Source organism: Trifolium pratense, linkage group LG5 (assembly GCF_020283565.1).
Source record: "Trifolium pratense cultivar HEN17-A07 linkage group LG5, ARS_RC_1.1, whole genome shotgun sequence".
Classification (NCBI taxonomy): Eukaryota; Viridiplantae; Streptophyta; class Magnoliopsida; order Fabales; family Fabaceae; genus Trifolium; species Trifolium pratense.
In genome coordinates, this window is record NC_060063.1 from 24,066,380 (window position 1) to 24,084,836 (window position 18,457).

At 34.1% G+C, this 18,457-nt stretch overlaps 1 long non-coding RNA gene across 2 annotated transcripts; it reads right to left on the minus strand.

Annotated features, from left to right (window-relative positions):
* Positions 1 to 294: 294 nt before the first annotated feature.
* Positions 295 to 2,274, minus strand: LOC123885334. Of its 2 annotated transcripts, none has more exons than XR_006801135.1 (5): positions 2,024 to 2,274; positions 929 to 1,224; positions 752 to 818; positions 536 to 579; positions 295 to 382 (listed from the first exon to the last, which is right to left on the minus strand). It is a non-coding gene; the product is annotated as an uncharacterized LOC123885334 (long non-coding RNA). The 2 variants fall into 2 exon arrangements; XR_006801136.1 differs by lacking the exon at positions 2,024 to 2,274 and adding an exon at positions 1,661 to 1,791.
* Positions 2,275 to 18,457: the final 16,183 nt, after the last annotated feature.

The following is an 18,457-nucleotide window of genomic DNA, read 5'->3' on the forward strand; positions in this document are numbered from 1 at the left end:
CTATCCATAGAAAAGCCATCAGTAAGCATTACCCACGGCATTGCCATGGGTATAGTCAATTTTATAAAAAAAAAAAGTTTAATATTTGCCAGTAGCCACTAGTACCACAGAAAAAACCCCTCAATAACTTTAAGCAAAAATCTGAAAAATATAAAAATCTTATCACTGAAATAATAATTTACAAACACAAAAGATCACTATCAAATAAGGTGTAGGCATAGCAAAAAATGCAAGTAACACTTCAAATCTCAAAATGAACCTATAATTTCTCACATCTCCTTGAGCCTCATCATTTGATGTCTTTGCTTGCTCCTGAATTGATGTCATTTGTGCAGCCATCTTGTTTGAGGAATCTGGTCCAAGTCTTTTCTTTAGCGGACATCTATAAAATATACAAAAAAAACCTAATAAGTTTAACAAAAATCCAACAATATACCCAAAGATATAATAAACCCAAAATTTAAGAAATTAAGTTTTGTAATCATAGTAGAAAGTAACAGTAACAAAATGTTAAGACTAGTCAAAATGAACTTACCAATCAAATAATACAAAAGAAACCATTGTCAATGACTAGATCTCCTATAAATAAAATAAAAAAGGTGTATGAGTTAGCAACTCTATAAAATTGGAATTAAGAAAATTGATTTCCAAATATATATGATTAAAAAATTGGAAAGCCTGATATTCCATCCAATGAACTGTCATAATTACCATTGCATAATTAACAAATGCAAAGGGAAACAAATCATACCCTCCAAAACGATACTTATTGCCTGACCAAAATAATAATTCTGTTAATCTAAGCTGGTTTGGGGTGACTGTAAAACAGATGCAAAGGGAAACAAATCATACCCATAAAAAAAAATTATAGTAAGACAATATAAACATGAACAAACCATAACATGAACGAGATTGTAAATATCATCACCTCACGATGCTTACAAGAAACCTGGTGTGCATCCCATATAGGGACTCTGACTTCAGAACAACTTCACAAACCCGGCAAACATAGTATTTGACATTGCATCGATGTACCAGTCTTGAATCCCTACATTAAACCTGCAAAATTCACCTGAAATTTTCCCATTCTGGCCAGCAGCATGGATCTCTTTCATAAAATCATTCAGCTTGGTTATTTATAAACAATGCATTCGAGTTTATGAACGAAAGAACGTCCTTCACATTCTGAGTATCATGAGAGCAACCTCGCGTTCAGTAGAGTCTCTGAAATTTGTCATAAAAACAAATTAGAAAATCACTAACTATGAATGAAACAAGCAAAGCCTTGGGTTTCCTAATGCTAGTTTCCTATGAATGAATGAATGAACTCACTTAAGGCTTCTCCAAATGATACAACAACTATTACTCCACCTTATCTTGCTACAAACTACCCAGGTCAAGGCAAAACATAAAATCATCCATCCCAGACACAATATTAATTAATGGCACTAAAAAATAAACTCCCAATAAGAACACCCCCTTCCAAGCTAACACTAGCTGCTGAAATACTACTTCACGCATATAAACTGTAACAAATAAAATTCAAAATTGTGCAAGTAACAATCTAATAAACTATGCTACTTAACTCATTTACCAATTTGGCTGCAACATAATGCGTGTATCTAATGTTTGGGTGAGTCAATATGAAGTATGAACTTACCAAGGGAAGATCAAGTGTAAACCCATTCACTCCATATCAAGTGCTAAGCAGAAACTACAATTCCATAGTTTATTCAATCAGAATTGAAAAATAAACCAATGGATGAGGAGCCAACCGGATGATGATGATGATGATGAGAATTTACAATGTTGAAAGCATATATTCCCTACACATTCAGATTTCTCACGTTTGTTCTACACAACCCATGTAAACAAGAAAAACAAACAATAATTAACCATTACCACACAACACAAACAAACATGAATCAATCAAAACTCTTTATTGGGGGTAAAATTGAGGATTAGGGTTTTAAAACTTTTGGGTCATTTCACATTTAGAAACAATTATAGGTTAAGCACTCACCAGAAATTCACTTCCTCACTATGGTTAGGCGAGGTAAAGCGTGAATCTGAACAATCTCAGACAAGAGGAGAACAACGGCTAAATTGTGCTGTGGTGAAGCTGCGAACGCGAGAAGATGAGCGAACGATGATGTTGTTACGTTTCTGCGACCAGATGGAAAAAGAGAGATGATTGTTGTTGTGAGTAGAGAGTGAGATGGTCGGAGATGAGTGGGACGAGAAAAGTGTATCAGAGTGAGATGAGAAACAAATGAGAAAAGTGAAAAGGGAATGGAAAGGTAAAGTTAAACGTATTAGATCAAAAAATAAAAAATAATTAGAATTACAGTATAGACAGAAATGGGTAGAGAAAATTACTTTTTCCCCTTACATGCGGCCATGCCGTGGGAACCGTTACTTACAGATATGCCGTGGGTACTAAAAGTTATATTTTTTGCTTACCCACAGATATACCGTGGGAACTGCGTTTTCGCGAAAAAAAGTTGGGTGGGATGGAATAGTTTCCTTATTTTTACCTTACCCATGAATAAGTCATGGATAATACCCACGGAAAAGAGCCCTGGGTAAAAAAGCCGTGGGTATGTGCAACTTTTCTTGTAGTGAAAACTGTTGGAACAAATCTACAATTTGTATAAGAACTTGGTATAGAATAAAGACAAGTTGAGAACTAAAGTGTGTGAATTTGAAAAAATTCATATTAAGTCCCACATTGCTTGAGACACTCACTGTAGTAATGTTTATATACAATAAGATTACTACTTGGGGTACGCCCCAAGGGGTACCCAGTTTTGTAAACGGGGCACACCATGCCGAATCCCACATTGCTTGAGACACTCACTGTAGTAATGTTTATATACAATAAGGTCACTACTTGGGGTACGCCCCAAGGGGTACCCAGTTTTTTTGTTGTGCATCTTTTCAGAATTCTAAATAGCTGATTTCTGCAAATCGAAATCTCCTTCTCTCTCTCTCTCTCTCTCTCACATTCTTAGTTAAAATAATTTTTTGTTTCTTGTTTTCAAAGAGTGATTGCTGCCACTTCGAATTAATATTCGAATATCAATATTAGACTGGTTCGTCGTAACCATCGAAGGTGTTTTCTGCCCGTTTCTACAGTGCAGTAGAAAACGATATCCTGTGGACTTCACGGTTGATAGTCTACCTTGCACAGTTTTGGGTAGTACCGTGAAACGTCTTAAAGAGAGAGCTTATCGAACTGCAACTCGACCAGTAATTTCTCCTTACCTATTTTTTTTTTAATCGATTTTCTATAAACTGGGAAATAACAAAAATTGTTACCAAACATGTCTTTATAGCCAAATAAACTTACCAAACGTGTCTTACCAATCATACTGGTTGTGATTTTGCTGAAGCTTTCAGCATTTGGATTTACTTTCAGACTCTACGTGGTACAAGAGTTAGTGTGTTACGGACGGGAGGTTATGGTTCAAATGTTTTCCACCTTGTGGGAAATTCAAGGAGGGATATGATATGATGATGAATAGATGAGTTTATAATTTAGATTCTCCTAATTTTCTTAGTAGAGTCCTTTTAAGAAGAATCTTTCACCAATTGTCTTCTTGGTTGGTAACAAGGTCCTGAAAAAGCACCACACGAGAAAGAGAAAATAGCATGATAATTAGGTGCTTGAGTAAGTTGGAAACCGAGAGCAATTGAAGAGGAAAAGAAGGAACATACAAGGCTACAAAATTCTCATTATTAGGAAATACCTTGAGTTTTCCCTTACCAATAACAAGAACACCATATCCATCGGAAAGAGACACATGAGAAGGACTAGAAATGTTTTCAAAATCTACTAGATTGGTCAATTTATTTATCATGTGATCAATCGCACCAGAATTGACAATCCAAAAATCATGCACAATATTAAATTTCAAAGGTAGTAGGGAGTGCATTTAACATACCTTCACTTTTTCCATAAAAAAGGATTCTCCGACCCAAGGTTTTAAATTGCGGTCGCGGATGCGGTTGCGGTCGCGGTTGTTGCGAATGCGGTTATTGCGGATGCTGCAACGCGCGATGCGGTTGTTGCGGCGTGAAATTATTTTGAAATTTCACAAGCTGTATAAAATGAAACTACTATCTAACTACACTATTTATCCACAATTTCATAGTCTTAGTTTATTCCATAAACAATAATTTTAATGTACTTAAAATACACGGTTGAGAGATTGTTAAAAGTAAAATTTTTCATTAGATTTGACACAAATTAGGATTTGAAGTTCATAAATTTTATTTTATGGTGAGAAAATTTGAACGAACATCGCCGAAAACATCTGATGCGACTTCGGATGCGGTTGTGATGCGGTTATGATGCGGCCGTACACGTGAATTAAGAACACACCGCAATTGCGGTGCGATGCGGTTGCGGTGGCTACCACATCAGCAATATTACGGCCGCAATTGCGGATGCGGACCACAATTTAAAACCTTGCTCCGACCTATCCGCGAGACCTGCCAAATGTGTTGTATGTCAACAAGCTAAGACTACTAACACATCACCTGCAGGGTTGCTACAGCCACTTCCCATACCTACACAAGTATGAGAGGATATTGCAATGGATTTTATTACTGGTCTTCCCCCTTCTTCTGGATATACTACCATCATGGTGATCGTTGATAGACTAAGTATGCACATTTCATTTCCATGAAGTCTGACTACTCTAGTAAATCAGTAGCTGAGGCATTTATGCACAACATTGTGAAGTTACATGGCATGCCTAAATCTATTGTATCTGACAGAGACAAGGTCTTTACTAGTTCTTTTTGGCAACAATTATTCAAGTTATAGGGTACTAGCCTGGCTATGTCATCTGCTTATCATCCACAGTCTGATGGCCAAACAGAAGTACTTAACAAGGTTTTGGAATTATTTCTTAGATGTTTCACATTCAATAATCCTAAGTCTTGGTCTAAAGTAATCTCTTGGGCAGAATACTGGTACAACACAGCCTTCCAAACTACTATAGGCATGACTCCATTCAAAGCACTATATGGAAGAGAACCTCCATATCTGACTAAATATGAAGCTCAATAGATAGATCCACCAACACTTCAAGAGGAGCTCAAGGGAAGAGATAAGTTGTTGCAGCAGTTAAAAAGTAACCTGGAAAGGGCTCAGCACTATATGAAGCATCAAGCTGACAAGCACAGAAAAGATGTGAAATTCCAAGTTGGAGAAATGGTATTGGTTAGATTGCAGCCTTACAGGAAACAATCAGTAGCTTTAAGGAAGAATCAAAAATTGGGAATGAGGTATTTTGGTCCTTTTGAAATTTTAGCTTGTGTTGGTAATGTAGCATACAAGTTGAAATTACCAGACAATGCCAAGATACATCCAGTGTTTCATGTGTCTCAACTCAAACCTTTTAAGGGTACTGTTGTTGAACATTATTTACCATTACCTTTAACCATGAATGATACTGGCCCGATCATACAACCGGTTGCAGTCTTAAAAGCTAGAACTATAATGAAGGGGACACAAAGAGTCCATCAGATATTAGTTCAATGGGAGCATAACTCAAAAGATGAAGCCACCTGGGAGGATTTCCATGACTTGCAGCTCAAGTTTCCTACTCTCAACCTTGAGGACACGATTGTTTTAAATAGGGAAGGTATTGTAATGAGACCAAATACAAATCAGCTTCTAGAAGAGAATGAGTCAGCAGGATCACATGGGGATCCACAAAATCAGTATGAGAAAAGGACAGCTAAGGAGAATAACGAATCGAAGGGACCACGTAGAGGCCAAAGAGCGAGAAAAGCGCATAGCATGTGGAAAACTTATGCTGAATGATTTTTTATAACTACCCTTACATACTCTAGTTTTCATTATGTGTAATTTGAGTGAAGTTGTATTTCTTCTCCCTCAAACTCTCTTATCTTACACTAAGGTGTGATCATCTCTCAATTTGGGTAACACCGTTGATTGAGATCTGGATCTACCACGTTTGATTTTCAATAGAATTCCTTATTTTTTTGTGATTTCCCTGTTATAATTTGCCTTATCCATTTCATTCTCTATTAGTAAAAATTTTAAAAACTTCATATTTTGAAAATACCAATGTTTTAAGAACCGGACCGGACCGGCCGGTTCGACCGGAAACCGAACACTGCAGCGGTTCGGATGAGTGCTAAGAACCGGTAGTCTGTAGAACCGAAAAAAAACCATTTGAAACCGTTCGGAACCATCCTGAACCGTCCAAACCGTCGAACCGGGGGCGGTTTTAAAAAACCGGCCGGTTCGGAATCTACTTTAAAAAATAAATAAAAAATCATTTTTTTCCCTATTTATCGTTTCTTTTCGGCGTAATATATTCCTAAGAGAAAAAGATAAAAAATGATGATAGAAAAATATATCAGATCTTAAAAGAAAAACATATTACAGACTTTCATCCACAAATAACACAAGCTGACATTGTTTTTGTTATTGAAAAAGATGATTATGTTTTGATTCATATTTCATGAGAGGATAACTCAACAATGAAACTAGAGGAAATAGAAGAAGAATTGAGAGAAGAAGAAAAGATAGAAAAAAAAGAAAGAAAACAAGGACAAAAAAAAAGAAAAAAAGAAAGAAAACAAGGAATGGAAGATGGAAAAGGTGGGTGGCGGCTGTGCTATGCTGCTACTTGCTTTTTATTTTATTAATTCTAAGGTTTGTTAGTACTTAGTAGTAGTTTATCTAGTTACATAAGTGGGCTTGGGCTTAAAAGTATTGATGTTTGATAAAAATAAAAGCTTAGAATATATCACACTAATATGCCCAAATAATAACATTACTAATTTAGTAAAAAAAAAAACAAAAACATTACTAATTAGTTCATTTCCATATTATTATAGAATAATTATATGAACGGTCCAATAACGATTGAACCAGTTAGACCGGTTGACCCTTGAACCGGAGGTCACAACGGTTCGATCTCCGGTCCGGTTCTTAAAACATTGGAAAATACTCATCAAAACAAAACAAACAACATTTTATTTGCTAATATTTATATATCATTAAAAAAATATGATCAAAGCAAGATAAATAAATAATGTCATTTAGTCAAAATAATTTTTATATTTTGGGACGGAGAGAGTACTATTTAGTATTTAGATTTAAATGAGTTTAGAATTTAGATTGAGACTCCTAATTTTCTCCGTAGAAGTTGAAAAGTTCCTGGAATCTGAATTGTCATATTTTGAGCATATATTAAAATTTAAATTGTGTTTTGGAAATGATTAGTTTATTGGAATTGTGTCCTGTTAATATGGTTTTCTTTTGATATTCCATATAGACTTTGTAATTTACTATCATCATGGTTTAGTTCTTGTGATTTTCTTATTGTTGGTACGGATGAAATATTCTCATTATTTTAAGCAATATATTTATTGAAAATATTTAAAATTTAAATTGTGTTTTGGAAATGATTAGTTTATTGGAATTGTGTCCTGTTAATATGGTTTTCTTTTGATATTCCATATAGACTTTGTAATTTACTATCATCATGGTTTAGTTCTTGTGATTTTCTTATTGTTGGTACGGATGAAATATTCTCATTATTTTAAGCAATATATTTATTGAAAATATTTAAAAGTTGAAACTAGTGGGAAGTGAGATTCGGAACTACTAGTACTTGGTAAGGTGAATTTATTGATGTAGATCAATAGATCATGGAGTAAGTAGATCAAAAGGGGTGTCACGGTTTGCAAGGGTTCTATTATTTTCAGTAGCTAAGCATGGTCTTGAGATGGTAAATTATTTCGAGGAAGAAGAAGTAGAGAAAACGAGAGAAACTAGTGATTGGCTTTCTACTATTAGTATTTAGTACACATGCTCAGATATTTATTTTTTTTGACAATAGTACATGCTCAGTTAAAATCACCAAATGAATTTAATTGGCTCAGTTAAAATTAACAAATCACTTGTGCGTTTGGTTTCTCTTTACCATTTTTCTGTTATTTGCTTAGTGGTTTTGTGTGTTACATAGAATTATTTCAAGGGTCATGCTAAACAGTGTCTTTGGGTAGAGCTGTCAAAATTGGCTAGCCCGAATGGGCCGGCCCGCTAAGTCTGATTTTTTTTCCGGGCTCGGGCCTTGAAAATCCTAGCCCGAATTATTTCCGGGTTTTTTAGCCCGGCCCGACAAAACCCGATTAAAATACGGGCTAGCCCGAATGGGCGGCGGGCGGCCCACAAGCCCGAAAAAATTAAAATTAAAAAAAATAAAATAAAATATAAATAATTTGTTTTGAATGATTTGAAATTAGTTTGTAATATAAATTAGGGTAAATAGTGTTATACCCCCCTGCAAAATAGGCGAGTTTTGCGTTACCCCCCTGCAAAATATTTTTTTGAGATTACCCCCTGCAATGTCAACATTCTTTGTGTTACCCCCCTGGCTCAACAAGTGGGCATATGACATGGAAGAATCTTGACGTGGCATGACACATGGAAATTAATTTATTTTTTATTTATTTTTAATTGCCAACTCATTAATTAATGTGGGTTTTTAATTAAAAAAATGAAAAAAAAAAACTTAAAAGTTGTTATATTTTTATGAACTTACTTAAAAGAAAGTTTTTTTTTTTTTTTACTAAAAGTTGTTATTATATATATATAAAAAAATTCTTATATATATATAATAACTAATAATAGAGTAAGCAAAAAAAAAAACAAGATGAAAAAAAAACTAATAATAATAATAGTAACCAAAAAACCAATAATAATAATAATAATAATAATAATAACAATAATAACTAATAATAATAGAGTAACAAAAAAAAAACACTGCAATCACATAGTAATGCAAGAACAATCGCTTTGCCCTAACCCCCAAATTGAAATTGAAAACGAAGAACAATCGCTGCATATGAACGGAACGAAAAAAATAAGTTTCTTTAAATAAAAAAATTTCTTTAAAAAAAAGTTTCTTTAAAAAAAAAAGATTTCTTTAAAAAAAAAAATTACCGTAAAAAAAAAAGTTTCTTTAAAAAAAAAAAGTTTTTTTAATTTTTTTTTTAATAAAAAAAAAAAAATTACTGAGTTGGCAATTAAAAATAAATAAAAAATAAATTAATTTCCACGTGTCATGCCACGTCAAGATTCGTCCATGTCATATGCCCAGTTGTTGAGCCAGGGGGTAACGCAAGGAATCTTGACATTGCAGGGGGTAATCTCAAAATAATATTTTGCAGGGGGGTAACGCAAGCTATCAAACCGGTGTGAACCGGGAAAAATCGGAAAAATCGGAAAAACCGGTGAACCGGTCGGTTTTCAAAACCGGCGGTTTGAATGTATTTTTCGTTTTTTTTTTTTTTTTTTCTGTTTTGATTTTTCTGAAACAATGTAAATCCAACTTTTTTTCTCGAATTATAGTTGTGTTGCATCTTTGTTGGAAGTACTCATGATTTACCATTGAAATAGTTGTGATGTTGCTTTGAAAAAAATCAGATCTTGTTTTCAAGTTAAAAAAGAAAAATTTATTTGTATAAAATTATTAAAACTTTCTCTTGATGCACAACCATCAATTTCAATTTAAGAACAACATAGTTCTTTCTCTGCAATGTAACAAAGGTATTAAAAAAAAGTAGAAAAAAAGGTGGAGGTTGAAGAAGAGGAGGAAGAGTTTGAAAAGAACAACACACATATAAGTTTGAAAATCAAGAAAATATAAGATCTGTGCATTTGGAAAGCACCTATGATTTGCTTAATTTGGAAATTGCATAGAAAGAAGAAGAAGAACACAGAGTCTTGTGGCCGCTGCTCTGTACAATTAGATCTAGGGTTTCATCTTATGAGTTTTATATGTCAAAATTATTGGGCTTGAAGTATTAAAAATATTGGGCTTTTAAAGATTTTTTGAAAAAAACGTATGGGACCTTTAAAAATAGTAGTAAAATAATATAATTGGCTGTGTAATTTTTATTTACTCTTATAAATACTTAAAAAATATTTATTTACTTATTATTTGAGCTTTGGTAGTATTTTAAAAAAATTTAAGTGTCATAATTTTTTAGAGATAAGTCACTCAGTTTGCCCGGTTTATTAATTATATAGTTTTATTGTTGACACCGGTTCATTCTATCGGTTTAATTCGGTTTAATCCGGTTTGTCATGCGGTTCGACCAGTGACACAGTGGTTCGACCAATGAACCAGTAAACCAGCACCTTCGCCGGTTCGATGACCGGTCCGGTTTTTAAAACACTGCTATTTACCCTATAAATTATAAAACACCGTCCGCTACTTAAGTAGCATATGAGTAAAAATAGGGCACCCAAGAAACTCGTAGGTAGTGGATGAGTAAAAATAGGGCGTGCGAGAAACTCGTAGATAGGGGATGAGTAAAATTACGGCGCGCGAGAATTATTAATGCTATTTATATGGTTGAATTTGAGCACTAGAAGTAAAAAAAATAAAAAATTAAAATAAACCGGGCCGGCCCGAAAGCCCGACTACCCGGCCGGGCTCGGGCACTAATTTTGGTAGCCCGTTTTTTATCCGGGTTTTTTAGCCCGGCCCGACGACGCCCGATGCCCGACCGGGCGGGCCCGAAATTGGCCGGGCCGCCCGTTTTGACAGCTCTACCTTGGGGCACTTGTTAAGCATACTAGAAAAGGAAATAAATAACAAAAGTAATGATGAGAGAGAATAATTTTATACATTTTAAAGCATTGAATATAGAACTTACGAGATAAAATTTTCATAATTATATCCTTAACCAGTGCCCGGGGGCACTCTTTAGCATTTTCCTTATTTTAATACAATAAATCAAAGAAATATTAGAACAAATAAATATGATACATAATAAAATAAAATACAAAAGGAGAAGAACTTATCGAATTTGACTGAGGCGTGTAAATGTACTGAGCTTAAGAGTATTTCGCCGCCACAGTTGACCTCATAGCTAATACCCTCCAGGATAGAACAGTCACTTCTTGCTAGCACTGCACGTGGATTAACAAGATCTCAACGAACTACTTTTGGATGCTCATGGAAACTTAGTATTGTTATTGTTTTGCTCACACAACTTCTATATCTTCTCTCTAGCTCACTCTCAGTATATATATCCGATCAGTTTTCTTGTATTTCCAATATCCCCTTGCTAACCAAGACCATAATTCTTATTTATTAGGAATAGAAGCATAACTGAAAAACATGTTAATTAGGATTGATAACCGAGTTAGCGAATAAATAGGAACAGCTATATCGACCAAGTAACAAAATAAATAACGTGCATCAAATCATCAAATGGTTAATAATAAATATATAAAGATTAACTTTAAAATAAATTAAGATATATGTTAGAAGTCCCACATTGGCTAGAGATATGGTAAAGATAGCCTTTATAAGTGTAGTGCAAACCTCAACTCTCAAGCTAGCTTTTGTGGTTGAGTATATGCCTCTAAAATTCTAATATGGTATCAGAGCCTATCCTAGATCCATTTGTTGTTTGTTGTGGAGACCTCCCATATTTGGGCCACCCGTTGTTGTTGATCCCACGTTCCAGCTTGTTCAGTTCTGGACGTGAGGGGGTGTGTTAGAAGTCCCACATTGGCTAGAGATATGGTAAAGATAGCCTTTATAAGTGTAGTGCAAACCTCAACTCTCAAGCTAGCTTTTGTGGTTGAGTATAGGCCTCTAAAATTCTAATAATATAAAATATCCTACATTGTGCATGCACTTAGATTGTTGAATTACAATTGCATGGTATTAGTTATTACTGATATCTACGTACTCCATGCTTTGTTATTGTTGATTTGGACACAAAAGGGTTCTGAATTCATAACAATTGGCACTCACCATGAATAGAGCTGTAAAAAGGGCCTTAAGGGGCCGGCCCTTTAAGGGGCGGACCCACTTATTTCTGATTATTAATTTTATTTAAATTTTAAACAATTTTTCTAGTGTCGTGAACTTATTCTCTTTTTCTTCAATCAGCACTGTCCACAATCGGCACCCTAAAAAAACTGTGTTTAAAATTTAAATAAAATTAATAATCTGGAATAAGTGGGTCCGCCCCTTAAAGGGCCGGCCCCTTAAGGCCCTTTTTACAGCTCTAACCATGAAGCATTGGTTCAACTTTGTCAAGTGAGCACAAGTGGGAACTGAGTTTGACATCGAGAATTTATTGGAGAGAATGACTTCGATTTATGGAAGGTTAAGATGGAAGCAATGTTGGTTCAACAAAAGTGCAAAGATGCATTGAAGGGTGATGCATTAATGCAGAAAAACCTTACTCAAGCTCAAAAATGGATATGATATAGGGCTATAGGAGCGCTATCATTTTGTGTCTTGGTGAAAAGGTATTGGATGGAGTATATTATACATGAACAAGTCTCTAGTTCATCATTTGCGTTTGAAGCAACAACTGTATGCGTTTTGAATAGTAGAGTGTCAATCCATAGTGGAGCAAATTACGGAGTTCAACAAAATCATTGATAATTTAGCTGACATTGAAGTGAAATTTGATGATGACTGTTGAAATTTGGGGAATTTAGGTTAAAGAATAGGAGAAAATAATAAGGAACAATAAAATATTATTGATAATGATGTCAATAACCCTACTTACAATATTTACATTATTTACATTAATAAAATAGTATGATACTACCTTGATATTTATAACCAAGTGAATAAATTTAAATCTAAACTAAATCCCTTTATTATATGGCTAAGAATAAACAAACCAAATCGAGATATTTTCTCAACAAATAATATTATAATATTTTCTATTCTAACACTCCCCCTCAAGCTAAAGCTTACTAAGCTTAGTAAGCTTTAAGCTTGTTACAAAATTAACCCTGAAAATAAATTAAATCCATTGATAGCAAGCCAACGAAGAGCAGCAACCAAAGAAGCAGTAAAGGAGCGGCTGAAGAGATGAATCCATATAAAATTAAGTAAAAATACCCGCGGATTGAAGTATCACAAACGGGGGCCCGCGGATTAAAGAATCACAAACGCGTAACTGTGGTTAAAGGTAACGGGACCCGCGGATTAAAGAAACAAACGGGTAACGGGATTAAAGGTAACGGGGGCCCGCAGATTAAAGAATCACAAACAGGTAACGCGATTAAAGGTAACGGGGACCCGCGGATTAAAGAATCACAAACGGGTAACAAAATAAAAAGAAATTTCATTGACGGCTAGGGTTTATATGAAAAAAAGGTTAAGTAAAGCATATATGAACAAAAAGGTAAGTAAAACGAAGAATAATCGAGAGTTAAATCTTGGGGAAAATTGCAGCGGAATTATGTTTCAAGGTGGATACCATGGCTCTGATACCATGTTGAAATTTGGGGAATTTAGGTGAAAGAATAGGAGAAAATAATAAGGAACAATAAAATATTATTGATAATGATGTCAATAACCCTAATTACAATATTTACATTATTTACACTAGCGGGCCAGGCCGCGCCGACCTGTGTCTAACTTATGTACACAAAAAAAAAGATACGCCTTATGTTATGGTGAGTTTGTTAATAAAAGATTTTTGTTGCTACTAAAAAAAGCAAGGGTAATGTTGGTATTATGAAAATTCTACCCCAAAACTCATGTATTCTTTTTATATATTATAGTATAGAATAGATATAGATGAAAAAAACCATAAAAAAAAAGAGAGGAAGTTAATGGCAATTATGGAATAATTAAAAAACCATAAAGGAAGTTAAGGGCAAAATGGACCAAAAAAAATCCAGCCCAAACTCCCTTATCCCCTTTATATATTGTTATAGATTAATCAAATACTCCCTCCGGTCCTTATTATAAGGAACAATTTGGAAAAAACACACATACCAATAAACCTTATCTTTCTTAATAAAAATTCTAAAATTTTACAATCTATTCCAAAACTAACCTTTGTGTATTAATTTATCCTTAGGGAATATATCACTCTAATTAATGCATAACTTTGAAATTGATACAATTTAATAAGGGTAAAAATGGAATTGTAAGAATAAATTTAATGATTGTTTCTTATAAAAAGGACCAATTTTTTTTTTCAAATTGTTCCTTATAAAAAGGACCGGAGGGAGTAGTATGATACTACCTTGGTATTTATAACCAAGTGAATAAATTTAAATCTAAACTAAATCCCTTTATTATAGGGCTAAGAATAAACAAACCAAATCGAGATATTTTCTCAACAAATAATATTATAATATTTTCTATTCTAACAATGAGGATAAGGCTGTCCTCTTGTTGAGTTGCTTACCTAGATCCTATGAGCATTTCAAGGATGCACAACTTTATGGTAAGGAATGCACTATTACATTGGATGAGGTTCAATCAGATGCAATATTTGTAAAAGTTGTTATTTTTATAAAAAAAAAATTCTAAAAAAAAAACCTATAACAAACTGCCTCAAGCTGACAACTTATCACTTTTTGTTTATATCAATCAATTGGAAAAAAATTAATTAGTTAATCGTATTTATTTTTATATCATTTCATATTTTTCAATCTAGTTCAACCACTAAATATATCTGACACTACAAATTTAATTAGTTAGTTTAAGTGTTTAACCGCTATAAACTTGTATTACTATAATAATAATAATAATAATAATAATAATAATAATAATAATAATAATAATAATAATAATAATAATAATAATAACTCTATAAGTTAGCTTATCACCTAATTATAAACCAAAATTTGTAGCACTTGAGCAGGAGGAATTGAAGAGAAACAGAATTAGCATGCTTCATTTGGAATTGGAATAGATCGATAATGCATTCATAGGAAATGGTGTTAGTAAAGCACTAAATAATAAATATAGTAATAATGAGAAAATTGAATCGTTAGTGCTCTCGCTTATTAAGATATATCTTTTGTATTCCTTCCCTATACAACTAATTGATGGACTCCATAATATATTCAGTTTCCAATACAGTCCATTAAGTTACAGCACAATTCCCACACTTAGGCCACATTTATATATAGCACGTTATCTTATTTTCGTTTAACCAAAAGCTAAATCTTCACTCATCCACGTCTATCTTTTCTTGGAGTTGTTATAGAAAAAATGAGAAAAAGATCCACTCAATCACCAGACAGCAACGAAGAGGAAGAAAATGCATTGGATCGAAGCATTGTCCGCTCAACTCGTCCAAGAATAGGAAGTGTTCCAAAAACCAACAATCAGCCAAATAAGCAGTTTGAATTCAACATGATGGGTAACATGACTGATTGTCTTTTTTATGTCCCTGATGTAGCAGGAGACTGCACTGGTTTGGCTTTCTGTGTTGCATATGATAAGGCCAAGTCATATGATAGGAACAAGACTAAGAAGCAGCTATGCTCATATGTGGGATCTATGTTATGCGCGGTGATTCCTGGTTTCAGAAACTCTGTGGAGACAGCACTGAAAGGAATCGGCATCAGACCTGAGTTTGTGAGTTTACCATCCCAGGCTAGTAAAATGAACATTGTGATTTCTAATGTTCCTCAATTGGATTGGTCATCCATTCTTGTTATCTTTGGCTACTGTGTCCTTCTTATTTTCAAGGTTGACAACGAGGACTTTTTTTGTTTTAAGTATATGTGCCTCAGTCGTCCCAGCCATGTCAAGATTTCTAAACTGAAGGAAAAACTTGGATGCACTTCATATTTGAATATACCATTTAATGAGAACGATGAATATGCCATTAGGACCATGCTTGGCACTCGTCATCTTCGTGAAACTGTTATAACATTCCTCATGAACAAATTTGATCATCCTGACTCACAGATTTGTAGTTTGTGTCAATATTTGAGCAATACACTATCCTGGTCAGGTGATATGCGTGTGTTCGCTGTTATCAATGAGAGGCTAATTAAGACTAAGTCCCCTGTTCTCTCTCACTCTGCAATTACTGCGGAGGTGGATAATTTGGAAGAGACTATGAAGGCAATCGGTGCTCACACTTATCCACATTATTTCAGTCATTTGTGTTCTGATTCTGAACTTTTCCATCTTGATGTTTCCAGATTTAGGACTTTGTTTGCTGTTGCACTCGACCTGGACAGAACATTTGATAGTTCTTATGCTAATGATTACAGCTCTGCAGATGTTTCAGAAGTTAACCATAAAGCAGTAAAAAAATTACTTGAACTTCACTGGGAAGCTAGTTCATTTTGATTGAGAGTTGATGAGGCAAGAAATAGCAACTTTATGAGTAAGTGTATTTGTAAATTGAGAGTTAGTTGGATATAATTGCCGTTAATTTTAGAAGAGCAAATGTCATTAAGAATATGCTTGGTCTCACTATAAACTTTGAAGAGAGTATATTTGACATTTGCAAAGATTCTGTGAAATGTGTTATAAAATTTTGAATTTCTTGATCTACGTTGTCTCCTAAGCTTAAAGTTAGTAGTATATGACTTCTATGTAGCAACACTACAAACCAACATATTGTCTTGACATGGTACACCAAAAGATGGCTTAATATGATCTATCAGAATTAAAATGATCACAAACATAAAAACAATAATAGATAAACACATGACACATTAGAGTACAAAATATGAAATGAAATGATAAAATGGCCTAACAGTTATCACCAAAGCTTTAACTGTTATAGGGTCTGCCCCTGCAGTCAAAATAACCTCATAGTTGGTAACACTCGAGCTTGAACAACTGGTGTCTCTCTTCTTCACCTCCTTTGGTAACATGCAAGAGTTGGCTACCGAAATCAATGTAGGAAACCTCGATGAATGAACCATCAACATTTCACAATAAGAAGCAACAAACATGTAAAACTGAGGACAAATATGAGACACAACAGCTTCACTAGCCTCGGTAAAATCTTCCACCTCTGACAAAACCCGATCATCAAACAGAACAGGAGATTGGGGCTTAACCAACGCATCATTGATAAGAATGAAATGCTGCATACCAGACCATGCTAACTCAGCACACAAATATTGACAAACACCGCCAATTTGTTCATCTCCTGATGAAATACAAAAGCAAGTATTTTCGTTATATCGTATCCACAGGGACTAGTGCAATATCAATTGTAAATATACAAATTCCATGATTTTAAGTGCGGGTTTGTTTTGATTTGGTTTTGTAACATAAAATCGTGATATAAAAATGCGTAATAAACTTTTGATAACAAAAGGTTGTCGGAACTAGATTCATTATCTCGTTAGCATGTATCAATCAACCTCACTATATATATTTCATTTACCAATCATTATTATCACATATCACACATCGAACGTATCCGTGTCCGGATTACGCCGTGAAATCTATTATATCTATCAACGTTCGATGTCTCGAATCATTAATCGACATAATAGCATTAAGATCTGATATTTGACGTGATTATTAAACTCGACATCTATGTCTAAACATTGAAGTTTAATAAGTGATTATCTTTTACTCTTGATTCAAACAATATATGTCTATGTCATTCAAATCTTTTAGAAATAGATGATTAAAACAAGATAACACTTATAATGATTGATAAAGAAAACATATATATTAAGATTGAATTGACTACATGTTCACAAAAGTAAACTTACAAGAAAAAGGGATGAAGAACCTCTCTTGATTTCTCAAGTACAATGATGAATCCACCTTCAAGAACTCTTAGAACTAATGTTACTTCTGTTTCTGAACTATTACAAAACTATCTATCTAAGAAAATGGCTTCTGAGCTCTATTTATAGATATTCAGGACAGTGGAGTTCGCTAAGCGAAATGACGTTCGCTGAGCGAACTAGTTACTTAAGCAAGGGGTTTCTTGACACGTAGCAAAAGGCTTCACTCATCACTTTGTTCGCCGATGCTCGCTATGTCTCGCTAACAGACCCTTCTTCCCGGGTTGTGCTCGCCATCTCTCGCTATCTTTCGCTGAGCGAACGTTTATTTTGCTATCCTGCTCGCTGAATCTCGCTGAAGCTCGCCATGGACCCTTAATCCACTGGTTTTGTTCGCTGTAGCTCGCTATGGCTTCGCTGAGCGAAGGCTTCAAAAACCTGCTTTTCTAGCCATTCCTAACAAAAATGCCTTGGGATCAATTCCTCTTTGATTTAATGTTATATTTACACCAAAAGGGGTTTTAATCAAGATTTCTTCATAAAAGTATTGGTAAGTGCTCATAATTCATGATACATTATAACTAAAATTGGGCACTTATCAAATCTCCCCAACTTAGGACTTTGTTTGTCCTCAAACAAAATGTAATTTTTCAACAAGCTCAAAATTTTAAATCTCAGGAAAGGTTTGTAATCAATCAAAGTTTTTGAAATTTCTTTTCCTAAGCATGAGTAAAACAATGCCTACTCAAGACTAATCCTTAAAACATTCAAAAGAACAAAGCATGATCATGATTTGATTGCTATGTCTAAGCAAAATTCTCAACATCTTTATCAAACAATCAAGACTCAAGTGTTATCAAAAATTTCTCACCAATATCACTCAAGGGTAAGTGTTTC